Here is a 14,970-nt window from a genome sequence, read left to right as displayed (position 1 = left end):
CTTTCAGTCCATTTGCACATTTCCAACCATTGCCATCATATAACTTTAGAACATTTTTGGCACCTCCCCCCAAAAGAAATAGAGAAGTCACTCTCCACCCTTCCCCACCTCCACCCCGCTACCTTGGGCAACCACTGCTCTGCTTTCTGTTTCTATAGACTAACGTGCCCTGAATATTTCCCATAAATGGAGTCATACAAAAATGTGGTCTTTTGCAGCTGGCTTCTTTCACTTAGTATTTTAATCTCTGCATTCTCAGTCTAGAAATAAATTGCCTCGCATAGAAAAGACATCCAATGAACTTTTACGATATAAAAAAATACATGCACTCATCAACTCCGGCATTTTCTGGAGTTAGAAATTGTGCTCGAAAGAGAATTCCTCTACAAGGCTTTGATGGAGCAGTATGTTAGAAATAGTGTTCTTGCTTCCTGAAACCCTCTCTAGCAAGTGTTAATTGCTTGCTTGTTCCCCGGGGGCCCCTGGGACTGAGGTGGGACACTGAAGAGGCAGGTGGGGTGGGTGAAAACCACGTATGGAAGTTGCCCACCTGGGCTTTGGGGAAGCTGCGGGGCACTTGGGCTGCTGTTGACACCAGATGCCGGCCATAAGGCATGCAGTCCATGCAGGTCTGAGGTGCTCTGGCATCCTCTTCCCTGTACCCCCTCTCTGCTCATCTCTGCAGTTGCTCTTTCTGCCCTGCCCCCGATCAAAACTGGAAAGGGTTTGGTGAAGTCATGCCCAGGTTCCTTGAAACATCAGGCCCTATGCCTCAAGCCTTCACAAGTGCACTGAAGTTTTAAGAAAGGACAAAGTCCGCTGGAGTTTCAGGTATCTAGAAATGGAGTTGTTGGAGGAATGGGAGAGCATCACGTCACGTATCTGAAAGACTCTGCCAATCCCAAAAACAGAGGAGACAAGAGAGAGGCCATAGAGATGGCCCCAGAGTCATCTGCTAACCTGCCCATGGAGTGTGTGGGACAATGTCCACCCAGGCTCTGCCCTTCCAGCATGCATCCCAGGGGCCATGGCTTCTGATCTGCAGAACGATTCCTATTAACTTTCTTTCTCTACTGCGCTATTGTCAAAGGCAATATTAATGTAGCATCAAAATGTATCATTTTTATATCATAAATCTTCCTTTAATTTTATACATAATAAGTGCTTACAGATGCAAATCAAGTTTGAATGGAAGGATATAATGGTTAAAAGAAGTATTGGCCATATTGTAGTAATTTTGCAAACAGCTGTTTCAAGTTAACATATGTGTATTCCCAGTCTTGTGTATATGAGATACAAGTTAATGTCAACAGTACATTAACAATGCAAGTGAATTTAATTATGGAATTGAAAGCGCCACGGGTAGAGGGATCACATTTTCACTGAAAAGCATAGGTAGACATCTGTTTCTGGTGAGTTTCAAATAGGTACCTGCCTCTTTTGCTCTCATCAATTCCATAATTTTTTACAACAGTGGATTAACTAAAAGATTTGCCTGCGTATTTTTTCCTAAAATTAGGTGGCAGATATATTCTTCAGCAATTTAATTTTGCAAGCGGCATTACACGTGCCTTTTAAATATGAATTTGGGCAGTGTAAAGAATGATACTCTTACTTTCGCACAGAATTGTGACTAGAATTTGGGTCAACAGGAAAGTTTCCTTGCTTTCTTACCAGATGGCTCCCCACTGTGTCCACGATTCTTTATTTTACTAGATTCTTCAGTTTGAAATCCTTTTAATTAGTGAAAGCACTTACATTAACCTTCAGGGTCCCTTAAGACGCTAATATTCTTGGAAGGTTGGGGCTGCTAGACATTTCAAGTATGAGTGAATTTAATCACATTGTTTTTCTCCCGGTAGCTCACTAAATTTAATGCATTGAGTAAATACGAGGAATTGGGGCATAATTTGAAGGAAACCCTATTGCAAAACTTCCTCTGAGAGAAAAGAGAACCTGAGAAGCAAGGGGCATTGGCTGCCAGTGGGTCACTGTGCTCAAGTGCCATGCCATGTGCCAAGTTCACTTCTAAAAGCAGGAATTCAAAGTCATTTAGCACTGAGCAATGGGCTTGGAATATAGCATCTCTGAGGAACTACTGAAGGAATTCACATTATTAACAGGAAGAGGTGAAAATTTCAGAGCGACTCCCATTACCTACTATTGTTTGGCATTTTATCAACACAGTTTAGTCAGAAGACCCAACAGGAACTACATTTCTTCCTCCTCTACCTCTTCAATTGCTGGCTTCCACCACTCCCCAAAGCAACAGAAGATTGTGCTTGGCTTGCGTTGCACTGTTAAGCAAGAGCCCAACGCACCTAAAAGCAGGCCACTTACACAGTTGCCAGAGATGTAAAGCATTGTCAACTTGGAGACCATCACTTATCTGCTTGACTGTTTATGTCCATCCTTTATTGCTTAGAGGATTTGAATATCAATCCTACAATCTGGCTGTCATGCCGACTATCTCAAGGATTGCAAGGATCGAGGTGGCTGCTCTGGTGGGCTGAGTGTCCTAAGCCTTTTATCAATGCTTTTGGCTCCTCCGTGCTGGTGCATTTCTCAGAGAGAAAATGAGTTACATGGTCAAGTGTATAAGGACAATGGTCCTCGCTGTCTAGAGCTTCTGAACAAGCTCTTACAGATCACTTATATGAGAACAAATGTTCATCAAGCTTCTACGTCATGAATGGTCACTGGTAAACGAGGCACCACCAAAGAACATCATGGTGAAATTCCATGTTTTAAAGGACTTCAAAGGATTTTAAAAATTTGACTAAATAAGCTTATTGTCTCTGGCCTCCAGAGAAGAAAGGCAGTTTAGTGACCTGTGGGCAAACTATAAAAACGTCTATCCTTCTGCCCCACCATGCAAATACGAAGCATAACTGTTAACCCAAATACAGTGTGCTCGACTTTGCAGTGTTTATTTCTATGTTATGCTGAAAGATGACTGCTGGCAAAAGTTTTCCGGGGGCGGAGGGAGGTGGTAGGGCAAGGGGGCAGGATTCAAATACTTAAAACCACCAATTCTTGTGATCCCAGAAAGATCCTTTTTTTGGCTTTTTATTTTTTATTTTCTGGCTAGCACATCAGTTAGGAAAGCAAGCCAGATTTGGCCATTCGGAAGTAATGAAGGAAAGAAAACTAAAAAGAGAAAGCAAGAGAACACAAGAATAAGGGAAGGGAAAGAATGGGAGCAAGAGGAATTAAGGGGAGAAAGAAAGAAAGAGGTAGTTTAGAAACCTTAAGAAATGGTAGCAGATGTCATTTGGTGTCATGATCATCAGTTAGCCAAAAGGGTCTAGGATTTAACCACAACTTCAGCAAGTGGAGACCTTGCCACAGGCAACAATGGGTCATAGTCTCCAGCTGAAAGCTAACATTTTCAATTATCCAGATGTGTGTTTGGTTTTACAGCCATTAGGTAACTGAAATGCTGACGAAATACAAAGATGCTCTTAATCAGAGAAAGGCTAATTGTTGTCACAAGAGGAAAATGTCTTATTTTACACTAACTAATCTGATTAGTGGTACTTTGGAAACTGTCTTTGGAAAAGGACGAAGCCTTTCTTAGCTTAGTCTTCAGAATCATGAGTGTTTTCTTGTTTCCAGAATAAACCTAACCACAACAACTCAGTTGCTAATTGCATATCTTACATTTCCCAGTAATAAAATTTTTCCTTTATTTTAACCCAAGTGTTCCCAGTGTAGAAACCTCACCCTTTACGTTAACAAGATATTTCAGTGAGGATTATGTTAGATTTCCAGTGTGAGGCTGGTCATACTAAAACAAACCGACCAACAAACCCCCAAAATATTTAGACAGTAAATCCTTAGACTTCTCAAACCCTCTTCTCTGCTAAAGAACATTAGCCATTATCATCAAAACAGGAGACTAAAATATTCTTCTTTGGGGAAACTGATAGTCTGAGACAAGATATAAATATACTGATATTAAAGACTTGCTAATAAAATGATCCATTAAGATCACCCTAAAATAAAGTCCAAAGTCAAGAAGTCCTGGAGTTCCCGTCGTGGCTCAATGGTTAACGAATCCGACTAGGAACCATGAGGTTTCGGGTTCGATCCCTGACCTCATTCAGTGGGTTAAGGATCCTGCGTTGCCGTGAGCTGTGATGTAGGTCGCAGACATGGCTCAGATCCCGAGTTGCTGTGGCTCTGGTGTAGGCCAGCGGCTACAGCTCTGATTTGACCCCTAGCCTGGGAACCTCCATATGCCTCCGGAGCAGACCAAAAAATGGCAAAAAGACAAAAAAAAAAAAAAAAAAAAAAAAAAAAGTCCTACCTGTATGTTCAGAGCTAACTGGCTTATAAACACTACAGACATAATCATGAGCAAAACAAAGATTACCAGCTATCTGCGGCAAGTTTCCTTGACAGATAGAGATAAAGCAAACAGAACAGAAAAATGTGGAACAAGCAGGGAGAAGAAAATATAAAAAAAAAATTAATGAACTTTGTTAGGATAATGGCACCTCAAATATATTCACACCTGTATTGGTGTTTCAGAGCTGTCATAACAAAATGCCACAAATGGATTGGCTTAAAATAGCAGAAATTTATTCTCTCGCGATCTCATTTATTCTCTCTTAGAGGCCAGAAATCTAAAGAAGAAGAAGAAATAAAAGGATATCCGTAGGGCTGCAGTCCCGCTGAAGACCCTAGGGGAGAACACGCCTGGAGGAGCTCCAAATGTTCCCAGGGGCCTTGCTCCAATGTCTGCCACAATCTTCACACGGCCCTCTCCTTTTTCTCTTTGTCTCCTCCTTTGCTGTCTCTCATAAGGACTCTAGTCATCAGGTTTAGCCCCCCTCCCTATTCCCAAGATAATATCGTTTAAGATTCTTAATTTAATTACATATGCAAAGAAATATATTTCAGAAAATTCTAAATCAGATCACATTCACAAGGTCTGGGTATTAGGAAGTGGACATAGCTTTAGGAGGAGCCACCACTCAACCCGATACAATGTCCCACGTTCTGGAACCTATGAATATGCTACGTTATATGGCAAATGGGATTTTGCAGGTACGACTAAATTAAGGATCTTGAGAGGGGAGGTATTCCTGGATTACCCACATGATCTCAATGTAATCTGCAGAGTCCTTATAAAAGGAGGCAGGAGGGTCAGAGTCAGTGAAGGAGATGTGACAGAGGAACAGAGGTCAAGGTGATTCGAGGAAGGCAACCAAGTGCCAAAGAACGCAGGCAGCATCTAGAGGCTAGATTTTCCCCTAGAGCCTGCAGAAGGAACCAGCCCTGCTGACACACCACAGGCTTCTAGCCTTCAGAACTACAACATAATAAGTGTGTGTGATTTTTTTGCTTTTCTTTTTTCTTTTCTTTTCTTTCTTTTTTTTTTTTTTAAAGCTGCATATACGGCATATGGAAGTGCCCAGGCTAGGGCTCGAATTGAAGCCACAGTTGCCAGCCACAGCCACACAAGATCTGAGCCACATCTACAACCTACACCGAGGCTCATGGCAATGCTGGGTCCTTAAACCACTGAGCAAGGCCAGGGATTGAACCCAAATACTCATGGATAATAGATTCGTTACCACTGAGCCACAATGGGAATTCTTAAGTGTGTGTGATTTTAAGCCACTAAAATTGTGAGAATTTTAACAGTGGTAATAGGAAACAAATCATATAGTCCAAATGATGAAAAGAAATCACACACCTTTAAAATTACAACAAGATATTATTTAACTGTAAAACAGGGCACAAAGCAAACTTAAAGAAGGACTCTTGGAAATCACACAGAGGCACACACACATATGCCCACACAAATGCATACTCACAAACACACATGCATAGTAGTAGAAATGAAAAACTCAACACAAACCAAACACAGTACAATTGAGAAAATCTCACAGAAATTAGAGAGAAAAAAAGAGATAAAAATTATAACAGATTAGCTGCAAAACTTACAGAATCAGAAAGTTAGTTGATCCAACATTCACCAAATGAAGGTTCTAGGAAAGAGAAAGAAGATAGAGGAGAGAAAGTCATCAACAAAACAATTTGAAAATGTTCTTCTGACAAGTGAAAAACATGCTTTTCATATTGAGATGGCCTCCTGAGAGTCTGAGCAACTGAAAAGATCCCCACAACTAGTCGTGCCAACATGAAATTTCCTAATATTGTGGAGAAAGAGAAGATCCCAAAAGACGTCAAAGGAAAAAAATTAATTTATCTACAGAGGATCTGGAATTAGAGGGTATTTTGATGTTGTAACAGTAACAATGGAAGCTAGAAAACAATGGAGAAATGTCTTCAAAATTTTAAAAGAAAATTATTCTTAACCTGGAATTCAATACTAGTCAAACCACCAGAATAGTATAAAGTGCTTTTAAGACAGGCAAGCTCTCCGAAAGTTTTTCTCACATACAGTCTTTCTTAGGAAGCTAGGGAGGATGTGCTGCCCCCGAACAGGGGACAGAACCCAAAATGGGAAATAGATGAGTCAGAAAATGAGGTTTCTACCAAGACACAAGGCAAATGTGATCTCTGGGATGACAGCAAAGCAGATCACAGATGACACTGGGCACCAAATACGGAGGCACTGGGACAGGTCGAGGGACACCGGGAGACGCTGTGGCGAAAAGATAAAAATGATGGACCTTCGGACGCATCAGAGGAGATTGAGCAAATTGGTGAGGTTTGGGGCTGGATTCACTGTAAGCACATAGAAACCAGACAAATAGGGAGGAAGAGCAAGAAAGGAAAAGGAAAATAATCACAGTACACAATATATAGCCTGGCATGAATAACATCATGTGTCATCATAATATAGAAACTGACTGCTGATCTAACCACAATTTTGAGATGTCCATATTGGGAATATAAAGCACAGAAATGCACATTTGCAAGATGTGGGGAGCAGTGAAAGACAGCAAATCCTCGGCTTCTGCAGGGGAACGTCACAGGTAACGCCTAAAATTTTCAAAATTAGGAAGCAGCAATACAAATGTGATATTTAACATGTTGGAGCAAAATACCAAAAGAATTCAGCTAAAAGAGCTAAAAGTTATTACTTCTGGGGAGGGGTATATGAGCAAGTGGGAAAGTGAGAAACTGCTGTTTTTCATTATAAGACTTAGAGAATTGTTTAATTATGTCATGTATATGTTTTTTTTTAACCTGTGAAATTGTGAGAATTTTGGTAAGAGGATCATATTATTTAAATTGTTTTGCAAAATTCCATTGAATTGTTGTTGTACTCCCTTGATTAAATTACTGAACAGTACATAGAGTTTAAATACAAGGATAAGAGGCGCAGAAAGATTCCAAGAGGCTACTGCATAAAACCAAGTCAGAAAGATAAGCAATGCTGCCTGAGCTTAATCTTTCTAAAAGGTTCCTCTGTTTTCTCCAGCTGTGAAATATATTTATGACTTTCAGCTCCTTTCTTTTGTTCATTTTTGAATACCAAGTCGACACACCTTAAAGCAAGCAATTAATGAAAATAACCCTTCATTGTGAATGTTATCAAATGACTTATCCTGAAAAAAAATATAGCATATTCTTTTCTATGCCATCACAAGCAGTTCTAACATGTTTTGTCTGGTCTGAAAATGTATGTGACCTATCAGCAAATAATTGTGCATGTGAAATAAACATTTCTCCAACGTTTTTATGAATATCTATATACATCATTATTGTAATAGAATTCTCAAATTCAGTCTCCCGATGTTAAGCCTCCTGTTGATTGCTTATTTTGTGACTTCTCCTCACAAATCTTTCTAAACTTGTATTGATTATTCTAGACCACCCACCATGCTTCTGGACCACTCACCTGAGATGGGCCTAGTGCTGCAATGGGCACGGATGTGCCAGCTACGAACCACTCCCTACCCTGATGCCAATTATCACTGAGTAGCTTCTTTTCTCTGATGAACTTGCTTTTTCTGCATAGCTTGTTTTTTCTCAGAATACAGTCTACAGCATCTGTGTCATCATTATCCTGCCTACAGCTTCCATGAAGTTTCTTTTTTCTTTTTTGGCCATGCCCATGGCACACAGAAGTTTCAGGGCCAGGGATCAAACCTGCGCCACAGTTGCTACCGGAGCCACTGCAATGACAACACGGGATCCTTAGCCTTCTGTGCCACTAGGAAACTCCCTGTTAAGGTTCTTCATCTGCCTGCCTATCTGTCTTGAAGGTCAGGAATGCTACATTTTACAGTAAGTAGCAGACTGATTAACTTGCTCTCTCTGCCCAAGGACGAAAGGACAACCTTCAATGTTTCTGTAGTCTCACTTCTTTCTTCCACAGTGAGGAAATCTGTACCCTATTTCCCCACCTCACTGGTTACTCCCCCCGTGAGGAGAAAGAGTGGCCAGTTGGTTGGTACGTGTCAACAGGGGGTACCTCCAAAGTAAGATGGCTCCACTTCCCTGCTTCCTAGACCTGGATGTGTGGGGATAGACAGAGCTCTCCTCTCCACTTCCTGTTGCTTCAGGCCAGCCTCTTCTCTCAGGTCCAGTTTCTCAGCATGAGACTGGGTGGATCTATTGGATCAGCCTTGCTGTCTTCAATTCAAGGGGAAGGAATAGAAAACTTCATTTTGTATAATCTAGCTCGACCAAGAAGCCTTACACTGAATAAACCTGATACTTTGCCCAAACCAGTTCAGTTCTCTGTGTGCATGCTTTATTCATCAGAACCCCTGGGGCAGGGAGGGGAGGGGAGTATCAAGGGTAAGATTCCAGCCTTGAACCCCACCCCGGACTGCCAACAATTACTCTAAGATTGAGATATGCTGAAGGCCAAATCAGTTCCTGAAGGAAAACTCCTTTCAGCCAAAGCCGGCCATAACTCAGTTAACCTATAAGGCAAATATTAGCTCTCTCCCCCAAACAGCATTAAAAAGTGGCTCCACTCTATTTGTCTGGGGCTGGTTTTGCGAGCGTGCCCTGGGGATTCCAGACAATACGCTGGTGCTAAAGTAGCAACTGGAATCTTTTACCCAGTCGGCTGGACTCAGGCTCTGTTCTGGCACCTGGCCCAGTATATCAATATTGTGGTTTCCAGCCCATTTTGGAAGCCGCTTCACTAAGCCATGTGACAACCCCAAAAGTTGGTCTGGCACCAGAAGACTTCATCAGATTGCGAACTTGAGAGCCCTGAAGCCGGCTGTTTTTGTATTGATGCCTCCCTTCCCATAATCATTAACAGAAAGTGAGGGGGCTCCAGTTGGAACACACCTCACACCTTCTACGCCAGTTGTGTTTACGTCTCTGAACCCTCGTAAATCTCCTGGGTTCTGAGCACTTGCCTACTCAAATAAAAGCACTCTCTGGAGAAAACTCCAGTAAGAGTTTGAGTTATTAACAGAGCTCAACATGGGTACCTGGAAGGAGCACGTGGCACGGCTACAGATGGGTCAAAAAGATTTAAGAGTATCTGTTTATTTACCGATTTTAACACTACCAGAAACCAAAGCTGCCAATACTCCAGACACAGCCATCTGGTGATCCCCTTGGAAACTGTGCAAACCATGTGGCACCGACGAATGCAATGTACTAGGTACAAGTCATGGCGAATTTCCAGTTGAAAAGTGGCAAATTAGTAGATTATGTCACCGCTGACAGCTCTCAACTTTATGCTTCATTCATTCCAGTGTTACAAAGAGAGATGCCTTGTCTGTCAAAACAGCAACTACACAACCATCATTTTGAATAGCTACTACGCACTTACACACTCAGCCTTATTGGAAATATGGGGGGGGGGGAATTGCCAAAGAATTATTCATATTCTTTGATTTGAACAAAGGTTTATAATATAATTGGTGGCACTGAGGCACCTTAAACCATCAGAAAGCACAAGTAAATTCAGTGATAAATTTTCTGGTGGGTGCCTCAGAGGATGTAGAAATTAGGCAGAGAGGCATGACAATGGTTAACTATGGAAAGCTCTCTGAAGTGGTCTGACCTAAAGAATGGCCAGGTGGGCTTGGGGAGGTAGAAAAAGAAAGAAGAAAAATTCTAGGGGTTCCCCGGCAGCTCAGCGGATTGGGGATCTGGTGTTGTCACTGCTGTGGGGCAGGTTTGAGCCCTGGCCTGGGGAATTCCGCATGCCAAGGGCACGGCCGAAACAATCAAACAAACAAAAATTCTAGACACGGAGTCGGTATTTCCTAAGAAATCGAAATAGAAACAGGGAGATGGTGCCTGTGGAAAAGGGCAGAAAGAAAATGGGCTGCCCAGGGAGAGAGAGTATGAGGAAAGAGAGTGAATTTAACAAAAAAAAAAAAATGACTGCTTGGACAAATCCTGATGGAAGGATTTTTAGAAGTCAAACCAAAGGGTTTAAAACTCAGGTAGGAGTAAATCATTTAAAGTTTCAATGAGGAAAGTGACAAAATTAAGGTTGAATTTCAATGTGATTCACCTCTGTGTGAAGGTGAACAAACAGCAAGGGGTAACTGTGGCTTGACCAGACTGAATAAACTCTACTTCAACGGGCTGCCCACCCAGAATGAGGACAATAGCCAATGTTTAAAGACAATAGCCAATAGTTAAATTCAATACAAAGTCATTTTCAGCATTTGCTGATTTTCTGACTGGCATCTTGTTGACAGCAGGATATTTATTCCATCACAACAATGAAATGTAATTACACAGACCACCGTTAGAATAAGACAGACACCGTCAGTTCTTTCTAAATGACTTTTCCCTCTAAGTTTTTTCCCTTAAAGTTTGATTGCTCGATTTTAATTAAAAGAAAAAAAGAGAAAATTCTTTTTTCCCTTATAGACATCTCAGTGATCTCTCCATAAATAGTACTCAAAAAAATGGAAAGTCCAGATTCTTGAAATAGTTTCCTTGATACCTTATTAAAAATCAATCATTATTTATTAACTGAATTGTTTTCTTTTATAGAATTCAGGAAAAAAAAAATTCTGAAAAGGAGCATGGGAAGATTCAACATTCTCCATGTATTTCAGTTTTGATAAATTAGTGACCATTTTCGTTTGTCAAGGATTATGTGTTACTTTTATTCCCTCATTCCGAAAAGATTGCATAACCAGTACAAATACCACCAGAGATAAGCCACTTTCTACTAAGGTTTAAGGAGGCTTCTTCAATCTTAATTTCTTGGACAAGTAAACAAAGAAATTTTCACTTTCACAGTTGTGAAAATGTAAAAAGCCAGACAGAATCCTTCACCAACTCCCGCTCCTTCTCCTGGTTCTGTTGCTGGTGTTTCCTCGGCTGCTTCAAGTCGGGCTTTTCAGGCCACCAAAGGACAGCAGGACACCCAGAATGCCATTCTCCGCCCCCTCCTGAGAGCCAGTGGTCACAAGCCTGTGCTCCGATCCACACTGGTCGCATCCAGGTGGAATTTAAAATAGAATGGATGAGGACCCAGTTATGTAAAAAGTCACCTCTGGTCTTCTGTTCCATCATGGGAGTTAAGACCAGCTGGGGTGCTTCTGGTATCAGTTTCCAGTGCATAAATCTCTGTGATCTGCAGCAGAAATTCTTACAACAGGGCTCTTAGAAGTCTCGTCCTCTGATGGACTGCCAGAGGCACAGTCCAAGGCATATCTGTGCAGGCAGACTTTTTTGCTGAGTTTCCCAGGGACTGAGAGAAAACTACCAGAAGGAGCAGCCTCCTCTGGGTTCTACAACTAATAATCTACAATTTTCCTGGGTGGGAGGCGGACTTTATCACAGGCCAGCTGCTTATCTTGGTTCAACTGAACTTGCTGGTCAGAGCTGACCATGGTCAAAGGCTCAATCTCTCAGAAGAGCTTCTTTCAGGGAAATGAAGATTTCCTCTGGCTTGCCCTCTTAAACCCCTTTTCCAGGACGTTGTTCAGAATACCTTTCCCCTGCTAGGAAAACAAATTCAAGTCCCCCTCCTTGCAGGATCCAGAAGCTACAGATGCTTCAGTAACCTGTGCAAACTTGGAATCCCACGGCGCCTTGCTTAACAGCATTAATCAAATTTTAATTAACGGGGCTCAGACCATCGGATCTGTGATATCAGCCCCATTTTGCGAAAAACTAATGGTATGATCTTTAACATTTTTTAGATATAGTCGCCTAAAGTTTGTAAGGCTTGCGTAAGACAGTAAGTACGAGGTTATGTTCTCCTGGCCAGATAATATTTTGTCCTCTCTCCAAATTATGAAATCAAAAATAGTAAATAGGAAATGAGAGTCCTGCTTGCTGCTAAAGAAATAGACAATTTGAAATGTGTAGCTGTGTATATGTTTGAGTGGGCTCATCATTTATTTCAGTCATTAACTTCACATAGAGAGCGTGATCCCCACTAATGATAGCAGAGAGGAATCACTTCAAATTAAGAGATTAAATGAGATTATGAAGGAGCCCCCTTGTTTCATATTCCAGGATAAAGAACTTCTTTCATCTTCTAAATAAAATTACATGTGACCTGACAAGATTATAATAGATGTTAAAACTCAACCGTCTTAAAATATTTCTGCAAATAAAATCATTCATTTTCACTGAAATCTAGATGTAAAAGTGGAAATGAAGATACAAGATGGGGGCCAAAAATGCTAGCTTGTGCCACCCTAAAAGCTGGAGGCCAGTCTTCTCTCAGGAAGCCAAAGCCAATGGCTAGGCTTTCCTCCTCCGAGGAGTGCAAATACACGAGCAAATGCAGTTCCCCCACCCCACATACACACGTACACAACCCCACATGACCACACATACCACCTCCCTCCAGGAAGGAAGGAGAGGAAAATCAAAAAGTTAGAGATTCAGCCCCCCAAAGAGTTTAGATCATTTTACAGGTGAGAAAGCTGGGGATCAAAACTGCAACTGACTGCCCAAGAAAATAACCTGCTGACGGAAAGCCCAGTCACCCAACTCAGCCCAGTGCTCCCACCAGGGTTCCTCTCCCGCCCACAAAGAACGGACAGCAAAGAGTGGGGAAAGAGAAGCCGGTCCCTGTGGACCACCGTCTGCCTCTGAGAGACACGACCTCAGGGAGACCTTTCTAGGACACCCACCCACTCATTGTGGTTTTCGTTTATCTTCAAGAAACAGAACTACTCTTTTGACAGAGAGACCTATGAACGTAAAGATCCATGGGACACAAAGGAGAAATTTAGACCTTGAGGCCAGTGACCGGGATGTGGCCAAAAAAGCCAGTGCTTTTTCATCAGGCTATGCAAGCAATACATTGTAAAGAGCAAGGCCTTTAAAAGAAGATTGATTTTTGACAACTACTTTCTAGCTGAGTGGCCTTGAGCAAGTTTTGTTGTTGTTGTTTGTTTTGCTTTTTCTTTCTTTCTTTTTTTTTTTTTTTTTTTTTTTTTTTGGTCTTTGGTATCTTTAGGGCCGCACCCAAGGCATATGGAGGTTCCGAGGCCAGGGGTTGAATTGGAGTTGTAGCTGCTGGCCTACACCAGAGCCACAGCAATGCCAGATCCGAGCCGCATCTGTGACCTACACCACAGCTCACAACCATGCTGGATCCTTAATCCACTGAGCAAAGCCAGGGATTGAACCTGAGTCCTCATGGATCCTAGTCAGATTCATTTCCACTGAACCACGATGGGAACTCCTTGTTTCTTCTTTTTGGCATATGGAAGTTCCCAGGCTAGGGGTCAAATTGGAGGTACAGCTGCAGGCCTATGCCACAGCCATAGCAATGTCACATCCGAGCCGCAGCTGTGACCTGCCCTGCTACTTGCAACACCAGATTCTTAACCCACTGAGTGAGGCCAGGGTTCGAACCTGCATTCTCATAGATACCATGTCAAGTTCTTAACCCACTGAGCCACAATGGTAACTCCTTGAGCAAGTTCTTTTTGATCTCTCCAAATTGATTTCTTTATCTATGAAATAAATGTCCATCTGGGGGGTTCGAAACATTGTGCCAAGAGAGAAAAGACAGACAGACAGAAAGAGGTGTGTAGGCTCTCAGTGCACAACACCTGTTCACGACACCTGACACGATAAGCACTCAAATGGCTGCTTATTGAATGAGAAGCTTAATTCTTCAGCTGGACTAACTCCTGGAAGTGAGTGTCTTCTGCTTTAAAGGCATGCACAGAGTCACTCCTAGGGCCCTAGAAGATACAGAAAAGGGGCAGGACCACCCAGGCCCTGAAACTATGTCTCGGATTTGAAGCTAGTGGATCAGTGGTCTTAGACTCTAAGCAGAGAATCCTCTGAGTGCCCCTCTAAAGCTTTATCCGGATGCCTGGACAGTGCTTGATCCCTAGAGTCACAACGAAGGCAATATTCAAGTGACCCACTCCCAAACTAGATTAAATATCCTCCCCCTGACTCCCAGTGTGGGTTCTCGGCCCACTATCCTTCCCCTACTCATCGCACTGGCTGTGATTACCTGCCCCCTTGTCTGTCTTGCCAGCTGGGCTTTGAACTCCACTGCCATTTAGCTCAGTGCTATCCCATAGTAGAGGGGTTTTATCCCATAATAGAGGCTCAGTATAGCTTTATCAATAACAAAAATTCAGCAACTTCCTTAAAACATCGATCATGTTTGGCTCAAAAAAATCAACCTAAAGGGTTCACGCTCACCACTCCCCCAGTTCCTCCCCAGTTCCTCTGCCAAGAAAGCCTCTTCTCCAGTTTCCCCGTTTAGGCCGCTTAGGTATCTGCTCAGGGTGTTCCTTGCCATGTTAATTTGTTCAGTAAATTATGTTCAAAACCAGGATCTCATGTACCGGGCCCCCATGGCAGGGGGACAGCAGAGACTGCTCCATGATCCCTCCTGGAGAAGCTCACAGAATAAAGTAAGCTTGGATGAAGGCTCTGATTTTCAGAGCCATTAGCCAAAATATTTCTGGATCAGTAACTACACCCTATCATCAACTTGACTCTCTAAAAATTACAATGTGGCTTTAGGACCTGGTACATAGTGTTCGCTCAATAAATATTTGTTGGATAAAGGAATGAATGGGATAGGATGGGAATTTCAGGGAGCTTTTA

The 14,970-nt window shown here is 42.2% G+C and overlaps 1 long non-coding RNA gene across 2 annotated transcripts in view; it reads right to left on the bottom strand.

The window, feature by feature from the left end:
* LOC146394974 (uncharacterized) overlaps positions 1-14,970 on the bottom strand; it is a 52,720-nt gene that overhangs the window by 35,335 nt on the left and 2,415 nt on the right. The window contains exon 3 of one of the 2 annotated variants that reach the window (XR_014834416.1): positions 5,959-6,002. The exons of the other annotated variant lie outside the window; for it this stretch is intronic. This is a non-coding gene — a long non-coding RNA (uncharacterized LOC146394974). The remainder of the gene's footprint in view (positions 1-5,958; positions 6,003-14,970) is intronic. 2 annotated transcript variants of the gene reach the window in all.

This window comes from Sus scrofa, chromosome 18, assembly GCF_054392235.1.
Source record: "Sus scrofa isolate SSC_HxYL_T2T_F1_AM1 chromosome 18, Sscrofa_HxYL_maternal_Yorkshire_Landrace_v2.0, whole genome shotgun sequence".
In the NCBI taxonomy this organism is placed as follows: Eukaryota; Metazoa; Chordata; class Mammalia; order Artiodactyla; family Suidae; genus Sus; species Sus scrofa.
This window is presented reverse-complemented; position numbering and strand designations above follow the sequence as displayed.